The sequence below is a fragment of the Pelodiscus sinensis genome, chromosome 24 (genome assembly GCF_052426305.1).
Source record: "Pelodiscus sinensis isolate ZL-2025 chromosome 24, ASM5242630v1, whole genome shotgun sequence".
Lineage (NCBI taxonomy): Eukaryota > Metazoa > Chordata > Testudines > Trionychidae > Pelodiscus > Pelodiscus sinensis.
In genome coordinates, this window is record NC_143075.1 from 12,633,289 (window position 1) to 12,652,886 (window position 19,598).

At 43.3% G+C, this 19,598-nt stretch overlaps 1 protein-coding gene across 1 annotated transcript in view; it reads right to left on the bottom strand.

The window, feature by feature from the left end:
- RERE (arginine-glutamic acid dipeptide repeats) overlaps positions 1 to 18,535 on the bottom strand; it is a 473,712-nt gene extending 455,177 nt beyond the window's left edge. Inside the window, exon 1 of the mRNA XM_075906794.2 lies at positions 18,165 to 18,535. The gene's annotated coding sequence lies outside the window, so the exon portion shown is untranslated. The remainder of the gene's footprint in view (positions 1 to 18,164) is intronic.
- Positions 18,536 to 19,598: the final 1,063 nt, after the last annotated feature.

Here is a 19,598-nt window from a genome sequence, read left to right on the forward strand (position 1 = left end):
AGTTAACAAGGCCAGCACCCAGGAATGCAACCCGGAGCGCAGCCTCAGCTGGGGTCAGTGTGCTGGGAAGTGCAGACCCAGTAGTGCAGGGGGCAGCTGTCCTGCATGAGAGAACATGGTCAACAGCCAGAGGGGAGCCTTGGCCTCCCCTGATCTGACAAACTCTGTCGTTCGCAACCACTCAGGTCCCAAGGGTGCTGGAGTAGGGAGGTCCCACTTGAAGAAACTTTTTGCCAGCACAGCTATTTAATCAGAAATCATACCTTGTCTCACACGCTCCAACCATAACAGCTACAGGTAAGTGCCATTTTGAATAGTTCAAAATATTTCTTATGTCAACCTGCCTCCCCACCTCCCAGACAGAGAGAGAGAGAGAGACACACACACACACACACACACACACACACACACACACACAAAAGTGAGCTGCCTTAAAATACACAGTGCCAATGAAGACATTCCTTTCAAGATTAAGTCTGTTATTCTGCCTCTCTGGCAGCAGCCAACACCTGATGCTTCAAAAGGAATACAAGTATCAACTAGGGATGTTAAAATGCATGTAATTAAGTAACCATAAAACACATGGGGGGCAGTGGTCGGCTCCTGGGAGCTGGTGCACACCACGAGGCAGCTTTTAAGCCGACTCCCCGCGCATACTAGGAGCCTGCCTGTAATTGTGTATGTTAACAGATAAGCCCAGACTCATCCGTTAACCATTTACATGGATACATTTTCACATTCCTAGCCTCAACACACTAGATCTATAGCATATGCTATTTTGATTAGCGCGTATCACAACTGCCACCTACTGACAAACACATCAGATCTGGTCAATTGTGTCCATAAACCCCAATACTGCTAGAGGTAAAGAAGATTCTCTTTTAGATACAGCAATAGAAACATGGGCTCTTGAAGCCACAGGAGCGAAGTTCAACACTACTCAGTTGCCATGAGCCATGATAAAGCAACAACTCAAGTACTTCCAGGTAAAGTAAAATACCCTTGCCCATTTGCTGTGGTAATGCATACATCACAGATTCCAAAAACACATTATTAAACTATTGCAATATTGGATGGGAGGAATTCTTTCATGAGCTTTTCAGTGATCAAATGTCCTGAAGCAAGTCTATACCTATATATTCAGGGGAAAAAAAATTCAGATTCAAAAATTTGAGAGGTAACAGAAAACTAACCAGTAAGTAAAGAGATTTTACAAAAATATGAATGTTACTTGACTATGTCGATAAAAGATTAAATTTTAACAAACTTTGAGCAAAGAAATTCTGGAATGTAAATTTATCGTCATCAGTGGAGCCAGGAAAAGTTTCATATAAAGATAAAAATGCAGAAACCGAAAGGAAACTGTGTACTTAGGCGCCGCTAAAGTGAACTTTTCACAATCCGGTCTGCCTCCAGATAGTGGAGTCCAACATTCTTCTTGATAGATACTCAAAAAGATATGTGGATGACAAATTAGGGCCTTATCTACCAAAATTTTGTTCACCTTCAACATCCATACACACATCCTCTATAGATTAATGTCTCCCCCTTTGCCACGTAGTGCCTGCTCTGATTTGGAAGGAAGCTACCTGCTTCTCTCCTACCAACTACCAGTTTTGTTGCTTTTAGCACCAGAACCTGCCTGCAATTGTCCTTCCATGTGCACGAGATCAGAAGTTGATCCTGCCCTTATACAGGAAACCAGATGCTCACAAGATCTGGAAATACTAGTACCTGCAATGTGCATTTTCAATAGCCATTAATCTTCCCTATATCACTATCACGCATGACTGTGAAAGACACTGAGCCAAAAGAAAAACATTCTATGCCTTTTCTTCAACACTATAGCAAATGTTATTGTACAAACATGTTACAATATTGCCATTGTATAAGCACATAACTGCATGTAATTTTTTCCTACCAGTAACTTCCAAGTGCAAAACATCAGCATATGGTTACGTTTAGATTTGTTCACTAAAGATCTTCATCAAGTACCAGAGGTCACTCGGTACATATGTACTACTCATTGACAAGGATGACTGCACCAATATCTTTCTGTACACCTGAGTAATAATGATAGCTGCAATGTTTTTAGGACAAAGAAAGATTCAAACTTAAAAAAAAGCACTGTGTCACATCTTATGGCAGCTTTCAAAACTATATTCTCTAGATAACGTACTGCAGCTCCGTTAACGATGGGTCAGGCTCCCATCTCAAATTCTTTTGAGGCATTCAATTACCTCGCAACTCCCCAAGATGCCACAGCCTTTTTAGTGCCCTTTTCCCACCAAGTATTCTTGCTCAAATCTGAAATGGTTTAAACAAGGCTGAACACTGCAGAAGCTTCAAAGAAGCAGGGGTCTGTTTTGATACTGTTCCTTTTAAAAGAATCATTACACAGAGCAGCATGGACAACACTTGAAGCCCACCTTGATGGCAGCTGTATCAAAGGTCTAAATTCCTGGGCAATCATAAGTCACTATAGCAGGCATAACAACAGCATGTGGTGCTCTCAAGTACTTTCGAGCTTTAACATTTCTAGCTTCCACCGTCTTTTGAAATCTGAGATGCCCCTCCCCCCCCCCCCCCCCCCCCCCCCCCGCCCGAGGTTACAAGAGAGACAGTCCATATTATGAATGACTGGCAGCCAGTGCTATTTCTCAAAGAAGTGTAAACAGCTGTAGGACTTAACAGTAGATATAGGGGTGTGAAGAAACAGATGAAAGCAAGTAATCTCTTGAAGGTATATGGAAGAGTTGCTACATGGATCTCAACAGGAAACAATGCTGTTCTGAAAACTATGGATAAAGTACACCAATTATGATGCACACAAAACTGCTCAAAAGAATAAAGCTTCAAGAAGGACTCTGAGTGCCCCAACTTTGGTTCTGTTCTTACAGCTGTCTCCCTTTCTCTACACCCTCAATTACAGCAATATGAAACTTACCCAGATTTGGTGGACTGTAATCCAGCATTTTTCCAGTGTGGTAGGTTGTTATGCTATACATCCTAAACATAGGGGATATGTATAGCATACATGCTGCCTAGGACGAAAACGTGAGTACCTACCAATTCATGATTATGAAGGTACAATAGAAATCCTTAAGTATTTACAGATTAGCACCAAATAATGGGGCAAAAAGACCACAAATATACACATACGTAGCAATGGTGTCCGCCACACTAGCCACATGTGGCTATTTGGCCGATTGAGTGTGGCTGTTTCACTACAGCAGTAACCACTATAGTACGTACTGCTTCAGAATTGACTGGACACCATAGCACTAGAGCAACACACCAGGAGAAAACTGAAGGTTTCCAAGAATAGCAACAGAAAGACTAAGTACCAGTACCTCCTATGGTTGGCTTTACATCAGTTGTGATACAATCCAAGGAATAGTAAGGAATGTAAACTACCGCTGGGCTTAATTTAATCATCTTCCTGGATACGATTTTCATGTTATGCTTCCTCAGTTACAAAGCATGTGTTCTGTTATATTTGAGGTTAATCTTTTGTGCAGATTTCTCAAGAGACTAGATGAGTTTAAATGGATTAGACCTGATCTTGACTGCATGCCCTGAAAAAGAAGAGCACACAAGTGAGTGGTCTCCAACCTTTACACACCCAAGATCGCTTTTTAACAAGCCAAGATCCTACCGCCCCATCCTTCCCCCAAGACTCCACCCCCCCCTTCCTTGAAGCCCTGTCCTCTCTATTCTCCTCTCCATCACTTGCTATCCCTAGCCCTTATACATTCTACACTGCCGCTTTTCTCCCCCCCCCCCCCCCCGATTCTTCTGTAGGAAGAGGTTTTTCCAACATTTGACCTGTCTAGACTAAACCAAATGTCAGAAAAACCCCTTCTTTTGGAAGCCCCTTTATTCCTCGTGGCATGAGGAATACAGGTGTTACCGAAAGAGCATGTTTGCTCTTCCACTAAAAAAAAGCAGAACAACAAACGCATCCCTGGATGCGGAAGAGTTTTTCCACGATCTCCCTGGAATCCTGGAAAAACTCCTGCAGTCTAGCCGTACCTTCACCGGGTTGAGACAGGATGTGTGGGCTCTGGGGTGGGAATGAGGGACTTGGGAGTGGGAAAGGGTGAGAGGCACAAGCTCTGGGAGGAAATCTGGATGCAGGAGGAGGTGGAGAAGGGGATGCTGGCTTGGGGAGGAGGCTCCAGGCTGGGAGGTGTTGGGGTCAGAGGGAGGGTTGGGCTACTAAGCAAACCACAGGCTTGTAGATGTGAGGGTGCAGGAATTTGGGTTGGGGTATGTGAGGGGCTCAGGACAAGGTGGGGCCAGTGTATGACAGGCTCATATATAGGGTCTGGGGGGGTACAGGAGTGTTATGATGCTGCATCCAGATGGGGGCTTGGCCCCAACGGGGGGGGGGGGGAGGTTGTTGGCCAGGCTTCATTTTTAAATAAAATACTATGTTAAAACACAAAAAGTTTCTGCATTGTCTTTATTTATGAGAAGGGAAGGAAACCTGTTTTGAGTCAGGGGTCACTGACCCACAGAAAAGTCAGTTGGGGCCACACAAGGGAGATGCAAAAAAATAACTCCTCCAAACCTCCCCCTCTCCCCCAAGCCTCACTAATGTGGCCCCAACTGTGCTGGTGGGACCAGGGGACATGGTGCTGAGGAAAGGTGCTAGTGGGTATTGGGGCAGGGGACAGGGTGCCAGTGGGGGCAGGGTGCCAGGGTGGGGGACAGGGATTCTGCAGCAGAAGGCAGGTGCCAGGGGAGCAGGGGACAGGGAGTCCCCCACACCTGCCCCCTCCCAGGACTCCTCCCCCCTCAGAGCTGGGGACAGGGTGCCAGTGGGGGCAGGGAGTCCCCCGCACCCACCTCCTCCTGGGACTCCTCCCCCCTCAGAGCAGGGAAGCCCCGGCACACGCCTCCTCTGGGGACTCCCACAACCACCCGCAAGTTACCGGCACACCACAGACCTGGGGGAGTGGAGCAAGCCAGCGCACTTTCGGAATCCCCGGAAGTGGCACACAGCTGCAGGACTTCCGTCCATCCCGCAGGAAGCTGGCACTGCCTCCACTGTCACTGGAGCTAGGCAGTGGGGCTTCTTGGGAGTGAGGGAAAATGGGGAGGGGGGCCCCCCCCGAACGCCTCGCGATGGGCTGGTCGAGCCCTCGCAATCAACTAGTCGATCGTGATCGATGGGTTGGTGACCACGGACATAAGTCAACTTATCAGCTGTCTTTACATGAACTATTATTCCCTCCCAGGGTTTTGTTTGTTCCAATTGTAAGGAACTTGGTGTATGAAGGATGAGCAATTAAACTTACATCATGTTGGGTGAGCTCTTCAAGAAAGACGAATGTTCACAACAAGCAATTTGCCACACCATATTAAGGAAAATGAACAGATTCAGTGGACTTAGATCAACCCTTACAGTGGGCAGAGGGAAATGCAACAAGGGACATGACCCAACTGGAAAGATACTTTATAGGAAATTGTTAGAGATTTCTTCATTTTCTAGGAGACTAAGCATACCATCATAAGACAGTCAGAATAAAAGAACAACCAAGATATAATAAAATTCAGCCTTAGCCCCTGCGAGACAGAACAGACTACAGGAAAAAGGTAAATTATAGGGACCATACTCTGGGGCCTGTCTGGGGTTGGAACAAAAAGATTCCAGCAGTCACCTAAGGGTTAAGGCTCAAACAGGTCAATGAAAATGGTGACTTCTGCAGTGAAGAGGGAAGCCCTGCATTCAAGCTGCAAGTTTTTAGTCTGGTGGCATTATGTGCACTCATGCTGTGCAGAACCTGTTGACCTAGACTCCAGCACCATTCTCCTTCTACCTCACAGCTGAATGAACAGAAAATTGAATTAAAAAGCACAGAAAAGACATTTAATTGAAAACTACAAAAAAAAAAACCAACTTTATAGCAAAGTACAAAAAATATCAGACAGGAAAAGGAACTGTATTGTGTCAAACAGACTACACGGAAGACATTTTAATTTAAATGAAAGGGCTGAGTACAACAAATATCTGTGAAAAACAAATCCCAACATGACAGGGAAAAACGGATGCAGAGAAATGCGGGAAAAAAAGAAATTAAAATGCAACAGACAAAGAAAGAGGAAGGACAGGACCACTTAAGGACTGGTGGTAATCTACAAAAACATTCATTTCTAAGACTGGGATTTTTAAAGGAACCTAAGGGACTCAGGCAACAATTTTCCATTATCTTTTAATAGTGTATAAGTGAACAACTCCTACGCACCTTTTGAAAACTGAGTCTAAACTGCAGATTTGTTGTAGAGGCTAGATCAGTTGTACCATCTGATGATTGATAACCCATGTGAAAGCAAATCCGGTACCTCCATTTAAAGGTTATGTGAATACATCACAGATACCTATGAGTTGATGCACTCCACAAAGATGTCAGAGTGCATGGACCCCTGGAGACAGAACTAACTTCTTGTTTCTGAAAGGGGGCTCCAATCAGGGTGCAGCAGCAGTCAAAAGCAGAAAACAGTGTTAGGAATCATTAAAAAAGGGACAGAGAATAAGACAGAAAATATCCTATTGCCTCTATATAAAACCATAGTACCCCCACATATTGAATACTGCATACAGATGTGTTCGCCTCATCTCAAAAAAATATATATATATTGGCATTGGGAAAGTTCAGAAAAGGGCAACAAAAATTATTAGATATTTGAAACAGGTCCCATATGAATAGAGATTTTAAAAAAATGTAGGCTTTTCAGCTTTAGAAAAGGAGACTAAGGGATGATATGATAGAAGTCTATAAATTCATGACTGGTGTGGAAAAAGTGAATAAGGAAAAGTTATTTACTTGTTCTCATAATATCAAAACCAGGGTTCACCAAATGAAACTAATAAGTAACATGTTTAAAACAAACAAAAGGAAGTTTTTCTTCATACAGCACACAGTCAACCTGTGGAACTCCTTGCCAGAGGATGTCGTAAAGACAAGGATTTTAACAGGGTTCAAAAAAGAGCTAGAGAAGTTAAAGGAGGTTAGATCCATCAAGGGCTATTAGCCAGGATGCGTAGGAATGGTGTCCCCTGTCTGGAAATGGACGACAGGAGAATGATGATTACCTGTTCAGTTCACTCCCTCTGGGGCATCTGTTATTGGCCACTGTCGGCAGACAGGATATCGAGCTAGATGGACCTTTGGTCTGACCCAGTTTGCCCATTCTTATGTTATGTTCAGGGTTGTGGCACAAAGACAGTACAAAAAGTAATTTCAACACTAATACTGAGAATCCTAGCTCCAATCCAGCAAAAACACTTACATATGTGCTTACCTTTAATTTGGTAAGTGAGCCTATTGAAGTCAAAAGGCTACTTACACAGCTGGAGCTCAGCAAGCACACAACCACTTCCAGGACCAGGAGAGGAGGAAGGAAATCATAGTTGTTTAATGGTTTATATTACATTACAAATTCAAATATTCTATTAAAATAAAGCTTAAACTGAATAGCAGAAGTCAGGACACTGCAACTCCAGCTTCCTCTCTGAGCAGAGGTCAAACCCTAGTCTACACTAGAAAATTGAGCTGACTTACTAGTTGGCTCAGGGATGAGAAAAATCCACACCTGAATGGCAGAGTTAAACAGACCTAATCTCCTGTGCAGTCGATACTAGATGAACCTAGCTACTCCCTTTTAGGGAGGCAGATTCTCTCACGGATGGGAAAACCCCTCCCATGGGCATAGGTTATGTTAACACTGAAATACTATAGCAGTACTGTTAGAGCATTTTACGTGGGGACCATGCAACAGAAACCCAGCCTCGTTTCACTCACATAAGGAGTAATCTTAAACGGATTTCAAATAGAATTAAGGACACTGGTTTAAATTCACAGAAAGGCTGCTTCCTGCATGCCAAGTATTAGCCTGTTCTCCCCAAGCCTTATTTCCAGAACACTAGCACTTTACAGCACAATCTGGATCGGGGTGTGAAAAAACACACATCCCCAAACACAGCAAGTTACAGCGCTGTAAATTACCAGTGAAAGCCAGGCTACAGAACTGGGAACTGTGCTCCCTGCACTATTAGCTACTCCCCTCATGGAGGCGATTTACATAAAGCTCTCTCCCAGTGCTCATGCCATGGCCCCACTTTCAGTTTAGAGTGCTGACGCCACTGCGCTTTTAAACTTTAAAATGTAGACAAAGACTCTAATACAGCAGACTTTTTCCCATTCCCACTGGATTACACAACATGTTAAGGAATTATATTTAAAACAGTTAAATTCAGTTTCAAATAAATGAGTTTCTAACATGGCCTGGCAAAAACACAAGAATAAGAACTGTATAAAAACAACCAAATGCACACTATCCACATAAACAAGCAACAAATTTCACATACCCTTTCTAAGCTCACTCATCACGCACGACTGCATTTCAAGATACATCATGAAAATGGCCATACGTGGTCCAACCAGAGGTCTACTTAGCCCAGTATCCTGTTTGACAGTAGCTCATGCCAGCTGCTTCAGAGGGAATGAACAGAACAGATAATCAAGTGATCCATCTCGTGTCGCCCATTCAAAGCTCCTGGAAACAGAGGCTAAGGACACCTTCTCTTCTCTTCTCCCCTCCCTCTCCACCCTCCTCCCCCAGGGGGACTAATGAGTCTAATCCTATTATGGAAAATAGAAAGGAGTATAAACTCAGGCAAACACATTAAAATATGTAATTATATATGTATATAATCATACTCTGAATCCTCATTCAACGTTTACATCTTCAAGGAAACAAGACTGAAGGGCAAAAACCTTATGCCATAAATGTTAATATGACCAGGATTTAGCATTAAAAAGGGATTGTTTGAAATATTAATTTTGTGACTAAAGAAAACCAATTAAGGAATCTGTATGGTAGCTATTTTCCAGAGAACAAAGTGTAGTATACAACAAAAGGGAGCCAAGATGTATAAATACATCCAGCTGGGTGTTAAACTGACGGATTCTGCTACTGCAAAGTCAATAGGCACATATATGAAATTAAACAAAAATCAGACAAGTCAGAAATTAAAAAGTTAAAGTAAATCACGAAAAGGGTACTGGCAGAATCAATAGTAAAGCTAACAGTTTAAAAAATTCTCAAATTCATAGAAGTTGCATTAAAAGTTCAAAAATCAAATTTAGGAGATTTCCACCAAATTTAGTTATAGAAGCAGAGAAGATACAAGTTCTTGGGATGGTGTTTCCTCTGCATGCATGCAATTGAAAAACAAGATTATTACCCTTCCACACAATTCAAAGATCCAAGTGCTGCCATTTTGAGAAGGCTGTACGCAGTGCTAACTAGTTCTGCTAAATTCTCTGTTCAATCCTGTATTTAGCTTCAGTTCAGTACCTTTTCCAAACCTGAAGAAGAGCATTATACAGCTGCTCTCTCTGTATCAACAGAATTTGGTTCAATAAAAGATATTGCCTCACCAACTTAGTGTCTCTAATTTCCAAAGGGGTCCAGCACATACCACTATACTAGCTCTTCGTATTCCAAGGTCTAAAACAATGGATCACTTACGTGACCTTAAAGAAATATGGCAAAACATTTATCAAGATTACAGTTCAAAGTCAACTGCGGGGGGAAGGGTAAAACACTAGTCTCACTAGATAAAGATTTGCATGTCATTATTATTAAAGATGTCTCATTCTTGGACAGCAGTAGAGACAACAAGTCTCATGCAACTGATGACTTTTCAGGCATGTGACATCCTAAACTCATGTATTTTAGGGCATCTTTTGTTAACCTAGACAAGCCAGTGGACTTTCAAAGAAGATTAAATTAATTAAGGATAAGGTTAAGCTTTTTGTGTCACAATGCCTCTCACTAATTAGGCTACGATGGGTATTCAACACAAAAATGTGTTTACGCTACACCACATTCTATAGATCATTTTTCAAGTGGCATCCCAATGAGATATACAATCTTGATAGAAAGGGGACAACTGCTACAAGGTGTATGAATATAAAAGAAAGGGGAACATGAACTTAAGAAAAAAGTTACTAAGGAGCATACACTTAATTTCACTGGTGAGAGATTAGTTAATATTTGAGGAAAAATCTTCAAGGGGCAGACAGAATAACTAGTATACACGAAAAGTTGACAATTAAAAGATAAAAATAATGGAGAAATAACTCCTTTCATCCTAAAGTTTTGTGTACTTCAAATCACATAATACCATTTTGTAGTTAGAGAGGGTGTATCCTACAGCTGTATTTGTTTGATGTAGAAGTCTATGCCATTGCCATAAAGCAAATATACTGTGGGGCCTACTCACATACTAAGTGTTTTTTACGAATTAGAAGCAAATGTGCAGACTATCATGTTCAGCCACCATGAATTTTTACTGGGAGTAATTCCTTGGAGAAATATAGCTCTTAAAGCACTTTAAGTCTCTGAAGCACTGTCACTTTCCTCCTTTAGAATTAAACCATTTTTCTTATTTATACACGTGGATGGATAAACACTCCTACATCAATAAAAAGGGGGACAAGACATTCTGGCATCAGTACCATGTATCCTGGAACCTTGTTGCCCTAGTGTTAGTGGACTGAATCACATATGTACTTTTAAAGAATCCTTCAACATTCAGAAATGATTTCTATCTTTAATAACCCTTACCATAGTGAACAAGTATCTGCCTCACCAACTCACCCTCACTTTCATATTGTGAAGTTCCAGCCCTGTTTTAAAGATGTGAATACTGGGAAACAGATGTGCTGTGCCTTGCCCAAGTCTAGAAAGCAAGACAGTGAAAGAGTGGGACTCTATACTCAAGTTCTGGCTCCCATTACAGTAAAACTCCAATGGTCCGGCACTCCTGATGGTCCGGCACCATCAGGAACCCGGAAGTGCTCCAGGCAGCCGGACCATTGGAGCTGCTCTGCCCCCAGCTTCCCCAATTCAGCCGCTGCTAAAACTGACCAGCGGCTGAATCGGGGAAGCCGGGGCAGAGCAGCTAGGGCGCTGCTGGGTTGGTCCTGTAGCGCTGCCCCTCCGGGCTGCGGGACTAACCCGGCAGCACTCCAGCTGACCCCGATTCAGCCACTGCTGAAACTGATCAGCGGCTGACTCCAGGAAGCCCAAGGCAGAGCTGCTCTGTTCCGGGCTTCCTGGAATCAGCCCCTGATCAGTTTCAGCAGCAGCTGACTTGTAGACACCTGGGAAAGAGCAGCTGGGGTGCTGCCGGGTTGGTCCTGCAGCGCCAAGGGTTGGCGCTACCAGAACAACCCCGCAGCACTCCAGCTGCTCTGTTGCAGGCGTCCCCGATTCAGCCGCTGCTGAAACTGACCAGCAGAGGTTGAATCAGGGACGCCTGGGGCAGAGCCGGACTATGGGAAGGGGGGGCTATGAGGAGTCTGGGGTGGCATCCCCACCCGAGACCCCTCATAGCTCCCCCCTTCCGATAGTCCGGCAAATCTGATAATCCGGCACCCCCGGGTCCTAAAGGTGCCGGATTATTGGAAGTTTACTGTACTATGTTCAGGTCACTAAGCCATGCTGCCTTGACCTTGATGTAACAAAGCACTTAAGTATTATACAGAAGGACCATCTATACGCTTGAAATTAAGCACATGCATAAGATTCTATATGCCTGGTCTAGGTTGGTATATTTCTTACTCATTCCCCCGTGCTGCACTACAGGTTGAACCTCTCTAATCCAGAACACACTCATCCAGAAACATCCATCAATCGGAATGATTTTAGTTAGCTGGATGTCCACTTTTCATGGATGTGGCCAAGTTTCCCGGGGTCCCATAACATTTATTTATAGCCATCAGTCCTAGCTCTCAGTGTTCCAGTCTCGTTATTTAGCTCTAATTTACCCTGTATGTCCTCTAGTAGCCCCATAAGCAGTGGAAGCGTTTCTGGATGAGAGTGTATTATGACTATAATGGGGAAGGTAGATTCTGATTCTGCAACTAGAGCACACAAACACCACTGACAAGGCTCTCATAAATCTCAATTCAATGTGGCACCATGCAGCAGTTCTCCAAAACAAGTTTGATTGTAGGCTTAATATTTAATTTCTGATTCCCAAGTGATAAATATATCTTGCTTATGCAAATTTAAATGAAGACATTTACTCAATGTTCGACTTACCTGAACAGTTTAACCTTGATTCTTACAACCTTATAAGTAAATGAAATTTGATGCAGACAAAGGAAACTATGACTGCAAAAGACTTTTGAAGACTGGCCAAAAAATAAAAATATAGGAAACTATGACTGCAAAAAACAATTATGAACTCACTCAGAGGTGTAATACCTGAAATTCCTTTTTAACTGCATTGTTTTTAAACTGACTAGATTTCAAATTGATAATATCCATTTAATACAACCTGAGGAATTAAACACTTTACATATTCAGTAGGAGTAGTAAACTCTACAACAGGCCAAAATTTGATTTGTGACATTCTAGCCTCAATATCATTATGATAAATAGGAGAACAGAACTCCTTGGTATTTCGTTTGCCAGTGTGCCATTTACAAAACACATTGTTTTTAAATATCAAGTGAGGTTCATACCCAAGTTACTTCAAGTGCTTTTTTCACTAACATCTGAGGTTTCCTCCCCCCTCACTTGACAAACTTTAAGTTAACCACAGAAAACTGACCATTTAATAGGATACCTTCCATTACATTTCTACTAATTCATTTTTAGATTGCTTTAAAATCACTTTTTGGTGGTGGGTAATCTTGATAGTTGTGTTTAGCAAATCCAGGTGGCAGTCACACAATACATATATTAAAAAGTTTCACTTTCAAGGGAAATATAATTTCAGCATGTTGAAAGATTGACCAAGATACCACCAGTTCTTATATGGTACATTTCAAGCACCAGTTCTTATATGGTACATTTCAAGCACATATCTCAAAGTTTCATAAATCAGGGCACTGTTGTATTCCATTTTCCATCAGAAAAATGGATGAAAGTAATCACATAAGCTAAGATGTAGCTTTACCTTTTTCTTGGCCAACCTACTACACTGTGTAGTCAGTCAACTAAATAATTACATTTTCACATTCAGATGAACCAGAACGGTCAACTAATATTTTAATTTGTCTTTTACACAGTTGTCTGCAACCCTTTCAGTAGGTTTAAAATGAAGAAGAAATCAGCACAGTACACTTATATTGTCTTCTCCCTTACATATAATCAGCCACTTTGAAGGGAAAAGTTGGGCCCAACTATCAGCATTAAAAAAAATCTTGCATAAAATGCTGCTGGGAAGTTATTTAATAAATACAAATTTTCATTGCAGTTCCTACTCCATGCACCTTACCCTCCTAAAGTGCCTTATTTTAATTATTATTAATGCATTAGCAACATTTTCATATTCATCATCCCCAAAACCTCCCGTCCAAAACTACTCAACTGCTTTTGATCCTTATAGTGATGCTATCCTTGCAGCTAGTTTCCAGTTCTTCCATTGGACAAACATTATTGAACTGTAAAACTCTTACCAAGCTGAACAGAAGTAAACAAACCAAACATCAAACAAGTACTATTTGATATGATCAACAGTATTTTTGTTGTTTTTTGCTTCCAATACTTAAGAATCATATTATGCTGGGATGTAGCTATTTCCACCATATTCCCTCTTTAAATAAAGCCTACTTGATTTTATTATTTAAAAGGGGATACTTGTCAAGCAGTTTAATCTTAAAGTTTAGATTTTTAAGACTATGTACAAAATCAATCACAAATAGAACTTGTCTGGATTTCAACATTTTCCCTCTGCAACCAGAAAACTGTTCCATACTTGTGCAGCAGAACCAGAAAGGAAAAAAGACATTTTGTAAAAGTTAGTCTATTGTCCAAACTAAAAAACCATGCACCAAATGAAGATTTTAAGGCTAGAAGAGACCATTGTGATCATCCAATCTCACCTTCTATGTAGGAGTGACCACAGGACTTCCTTGAATTAATTATTGCTTTCAGTCCAACAGTTCTGCTTAAGCTGTCTCTTTTAGAAAGAGATCCAAACTAGATTAACAGTTTTTAGTAATGGACCATCTGCCACAAACCTTGATAAGCTGCTCCAATGCTTAATTACGTTCAAGGCTAAACATTTTACTTACTTATTTTTTTAAATATTTTGGTTTTAATAATGCACTGTATTAGAAGTACCAGGTAAGAAGAATTGGGTTTTAAAAGTTCTTGTGACGAGATAACAATGAACAGATTTCATACTGTAAATACAAGAGAAAAGTTAATACACAGAAACCAAATCAAGAGTTTGGTTGATTTGAAATAAGGGGATCTTATATATTAAGGCGCCCAAGCCACAGTGGACATAGGCACAGGGATCTGCCCACATAATTGTCATTGCAGGATCTGAGCCTACGTTACTTAATCAAGTGCTTGCCCCCCTCCCCACCTTGTTGAAATTCTGATGGCTGAATATTTTGAGCACTATATTTACATGCCAACATTACAGTGTCCTTTAAAGATAAAGTCATGAATTCAAAGCCACCCCAAGGCAAACTTATCTTATCAGCAGAGCTGTTAATAGATGAAAACAGGTTCTCCTATGCCATTACACAGCCAATAAGGCAACCTTGCAAAATTCTACTCACTCAATTGCCTACGGCAAGCATTTACTTATTTAAGTCATTTAGGTTACCACTCAACCTGTCCACCCCCTTTACTGCAGGCCCAAGATGCTAAGTCTACACAAATTGATGATTAATATAACAATTAATACTACAACTAATGCTGACATAGCATGGCACATGGTATTTACAGTTATTGATCAAAGCTGAAATGGGGGGGGGAATCATTATGAATCATGTTTTATCCTGTAATGCAGCATTTAGAAAACCTTCCCCTGTGTCTCTGCTCCAGAAGAGGATCTACAGCCCCCATCCTATGCAGAGCCTCACTGATGTGGGTGGGACTCTGCTTGGGTGCAATGGGGTCTAAGTGAATAAATCCAACAACGGAATTAGCACCTCAGGCAGGTCTGCCTCTCCCAGCTGCAGTCACCATTTCAGCCCAGTTTCACACTTGCACCTTTCAGCCAGGAATCTCAAAAGCCTTGTCTACAACCAAGAACTTCAGACAAGTCTCCCTCTATTACTCTAACACCAGCAAACCTCCAAATAGAAAGTGCTGAAGCATTAGAAAGCCATTAGCAGCTTTTCTGTTATTTCATGTAGACATGGTTTAAAATAGGTTAGATGAGTCAATAGTAAATGTCCCTATGGCTAGTCTACACAAGTCTTCCCGTTGCTACTGCCACTGTAGTTGTACTTGTGATAAAACAACATGGAAAACATCCCTGAAAATCCTCAGCCCAGAGGCAACCACCATATTTTACAAAGCTGAGGAAACCTGCACTTAGGGGGAAAGCCATTTGGCAAAGGTTACATACTATAGGTCAGTGCTGAAGTCAGAAACCATGTGTCAGTCTTCACACTAATTCCCTGGTCTAGCCACTACGCTATTTACTCTAGTACCCCAAAAAAGTATGTGGAGGCTTAAGAGTTATGCCTGCGTACCCTCAAATGTCTTCTCTCAGGATCCAATATACTGGGATCACTGCTTCTCCACACATTTATACCTCTCTTCCAATTTCTGCACCTCACAAAGCTAACAGATACTGAAAGGCACTGGTGAATCATTTCAAGATTTACCACCATATTGCCAAGTGACAAAACCTGCCCTACTTTGGCAGCCTCTGACCACAGCTGTAACTGTAATCCATTTACAAATGCTATTGTAAAATAAAAGATTCAACAAGCTAAACAAATCCAGTTTAGAACAGAGGAAATGCAATGTAAAATGTTTGTGTACCCTTAGATCATCTTTCAATCTAGTCACAACTACTCACTCATTCCTATCCCTTTCCACCTCACAGTATTAACCTTAAGCATGGTCTTTATCAAAATATTCTCCCTCAATAGCAATCTCTCCTACTCTCCCCTCCCTTCCACCCCCCCCCCCCCCAACGCAAAAAATCTAATCACAAATACACAAATCTGGGGGCGGGTGTAAAAGCATCTTGCCCTGGACATTTTTTTTCTGGGGGGTGGGAAAGGGAGGGAGAAGAGGGCGAAAGTAAATAGCCCACGGGGTGGGAACATAAAGTATACTATCCCATCTTTAAACAGTCAGGAACAAACAAAAAAGAAAACGGCAGCAGAAGCCAGCTCTAGGAAGGGGAGGAGGGAAGAAGAGGCTGAACATTTTGGTGTCCTTTAGTTTCCGATTTACTCTTTCTGCCTTTGCAAGGTTACAGAAAGGCCATCAAGGAGGTGGGGAGACTGAATAGGGGTAGAAAATGCTGACCTGATCCTTCATTGCTGAAAAGAAAAGAAAGAATAAAAAGAGGCTGTGTTTGTGTGCAAGTATGGTCCCAAATATGGGAGAGTGTACCAAGAAAGAACAATGAGCTCCCATAGCTTGGGTATTGTGTGTGTGTGTGTGTGTGTGTGTATGTCTATCTCCCTGCTCTTCCCTCTAGACCTCACCAACTAAAAACAGATCTGCAAAGCTGCTACCAAAAAAACACAACCAACCCCAGTTTGTAATTTATAGGGCAAATACAGGGAGTAAAGCCAAAGCATACAATATTTACCCACAGATTTTTTTTTTTTAAACACAAATCCGTTTTCCCTTCCCTCCCCCACCCTTGCCTGACTCTGAAAGGAAGTTGTGTACACAAAACATAAAAATGTTTCTTGAAATATTAAAACTGAGAAAGCACCAGTATATTACACAGTAAAATTAACATTTAGCTTGTCTGCATTTTACAACCAAGCACATTTCCTCCAACTGAGTAATCAAATTTTTTTTTAAATTAAAGGAACTGTATTATTGTATGTATCCTGTCATTTCAGATTTCTTTCAAAACAAAAGTGTTTTAGTCAAATGTGACAAGCACCAAACGGCAGATTCTGATCTCAGTAACACTAATGTAATCCTAAAATAATTTCACTGTGACAGTCTGAACTCAAACTAGTCTAAAGAATAAATAAAAACTTGTGATCCTCTAATTTCCAAGAACTTCATGGCTTCCAAGAAAAGACTCAGTGTAAGAAGTCAGTTAATCAAAAATAACTGCAACCAGTGTACAAAAATAAATCTGAGGAAAGAGACACTTCAACAATGAATCACATTGTTTTCTTCCCAGCAACTTCTTGAACAGCCAGTTTCAGAAATGAAACCTGTAATGTTGTCTACCTCCCACTGCTTTTCTGTTTAGAGAGACACAAACTTGAAGTGCAAAAAGAATAGAAGAAAATGCTTCCCACACAACTAAAAATGCTAAAACTAAAACCCTTTCCATCAGAATAAAACATTTTACTTGGCAGTTTTTTAATAGTTCTCAATGACACATGAAAAGTAAAGAGATTTAAATTCATAAAATAGTTTTTTTTTAAACATTCAACTTCCCCACATCTCACATTGAAAGGTTCCCTCCTCCAACAACCCTCCTCAGACTGTTTGAGCCAAGATACTTCGTAGTAACACAAATAACCCAGACAGACAAGTCTCCTAAAACAAAAGTTGGTAAGAGGAAGCAATCACACACTTTTTATCTTTCTATGCTAAATACAGTCCCCGTTCTTCCAACACCTACAGCCAAACTTCTGACATCCTTTCAAGACGTTCAGAGGCTGAAGCATCTTTTCCCTGCTCTGCTACACCCCCAATAACTGGCAGCCCCAGCCAGGCACTGGTAAGAGCAGGAGGGAAAAGCAATCAGGCAAGTTGGACACTTCCCCAACCCCCTGAAACTGCAGGCACCTAGACTCCCCTCATTCTTTTCCTATTGCTTCACTCATGCAAGAGGTTCACAGGGGCCTCCTACGTTAACCCACTTCACACAATAATCATCAAACCTCCCAAGTTCTCCCAAACACTCCAAGGGGGGGGAAAGAGGAGGAGGAGGAAACAGCAGACCACATGGAGACTTTGCCTGACCCCTTAATTCCGTGGGGATACGTTTAGAAAAAAAAATCTGGTCCCCTCCCCCCACAGGAACATAAAACCTGAGCAATTCCCACACGCTACTCAGAAGCAGCCTCCTCCTCCATCAGCCCCCCCAGCCCCATTCTCTGCCCCACATTTTCACACACAAACCCCAACAAGGAAGGGGGGAGGCGGCAGCAGGCAAGCTGGAGACTTACCTCCCCCTGAGGCGCTACACCATCAATGGGTGTTCTCTGGGGGCCCGGCCGGCTCTGGAGAAAGCGGGGGGCTGAGGAAGGAGGAGAGGAGACGGGGCGTGGAGGGGGCGCAGCGCGGGCACGGCGGGGGGAGGAGCCGGGAGGCAGCGGTGGAGGACTCAGGCAACCGGCTCCTTCAGCAGCAGGCGCCCAGGGGCATGGCCGCGGGAGGGCAGGGCAGACAATGTGCGGCGGCGGCGGCGGGAGGGACCCAACCAGCGGGGTGGGGGAGGCTCCGCGAGCGTCTGGGGGGCAGCCGGGCTCTGCCTCCTCCTTCCTGCTCACACACCGAATCGGCACCCAGCCGCCCAGCCAGGCCGGACCTACCCGCCAGTATCCGGCCTCCTGATTGGAGCAGGACCAGGGCCCCATGACCCGGCAGGCGGCTGGGACCAATCAGGGGAATGGATGGAAGTGATTTAAAAGGAGGGGGGAGGGGGCGAGAGAAGAGGGCGAGCTGGAGGAGCCGAGCCTGGCAGGAGCCAGCTCGGGGGGAAACGGGGCCGGGTCCGTCCTCGCCGCGCTCAGGGGTTGGAGCCGGAGCCGAGCCTGGGGAGTTCGCCTCGGGCTGCTGAGCCGGCTCAGAGGGTTGTTCTCGCTGCCTCTGGAGGAAGGATTCACCCCCCCCCCCATCGCATCACAGCTGAAGGGAACTTCCCCCCTCACCTCTCCACAGCGTCCTCGTGCCTAGGACCCCTCCGTGTGCACGCAGCCCTGCAGGGACCCCTGCTGCACAGCCACAGGCACTAGCCCCGGAGCTTGCCTGGAGGGGTCTCCCCATCATGCGAGGGGTGTACAATTCCAGCTCCCTCCCTCAAACGTTGGCTCAACCCACTGGTTAACTGACTCAAGTTGAGATCCGGGCTGGGGCCCTTTGCAGCCCAGCTGGAGGAGCCTCTAGCTGCCCATGGGGCTCCTGCCCACAGTCCTACGCAGGGGTTGGGGCTATTACTTGCCCCTGTGGGAGTAGCCCCAGCCTGTGGGGTACCTGGTCCCACCACAGACAGGGTATGTTCTGGATGAGAGCAGCCCCTGGCCACAGTGGGCCCCCTGTGGGGATAGAACAGACAAGGAGCTGCTTGAGCCCCCACCACTTAAGCATCACCCATTTAGGGTGATAGATACTGGTTAACCTTTCACATCCCTCATACATATCCAGGTCTAATCCCAGAAGGGTCCACCAAAAAAACACACCTCAGACCTAGAGGGACCTGCACTTCTGAGGCAGAGGGTCTCCCACAACTCTTCCTCTCTCTCAGAAATACACTCCTATACTTTGTCTACACTGTAGGATTTTTGCACAAGAAGCTTTTTGCGGAAGTGATCTTCTGCAAAAACTTCTTGTGCAAAAGCACATCCACACCTCAAAAGCGCATCGTAAAAGCAATGTGCTTT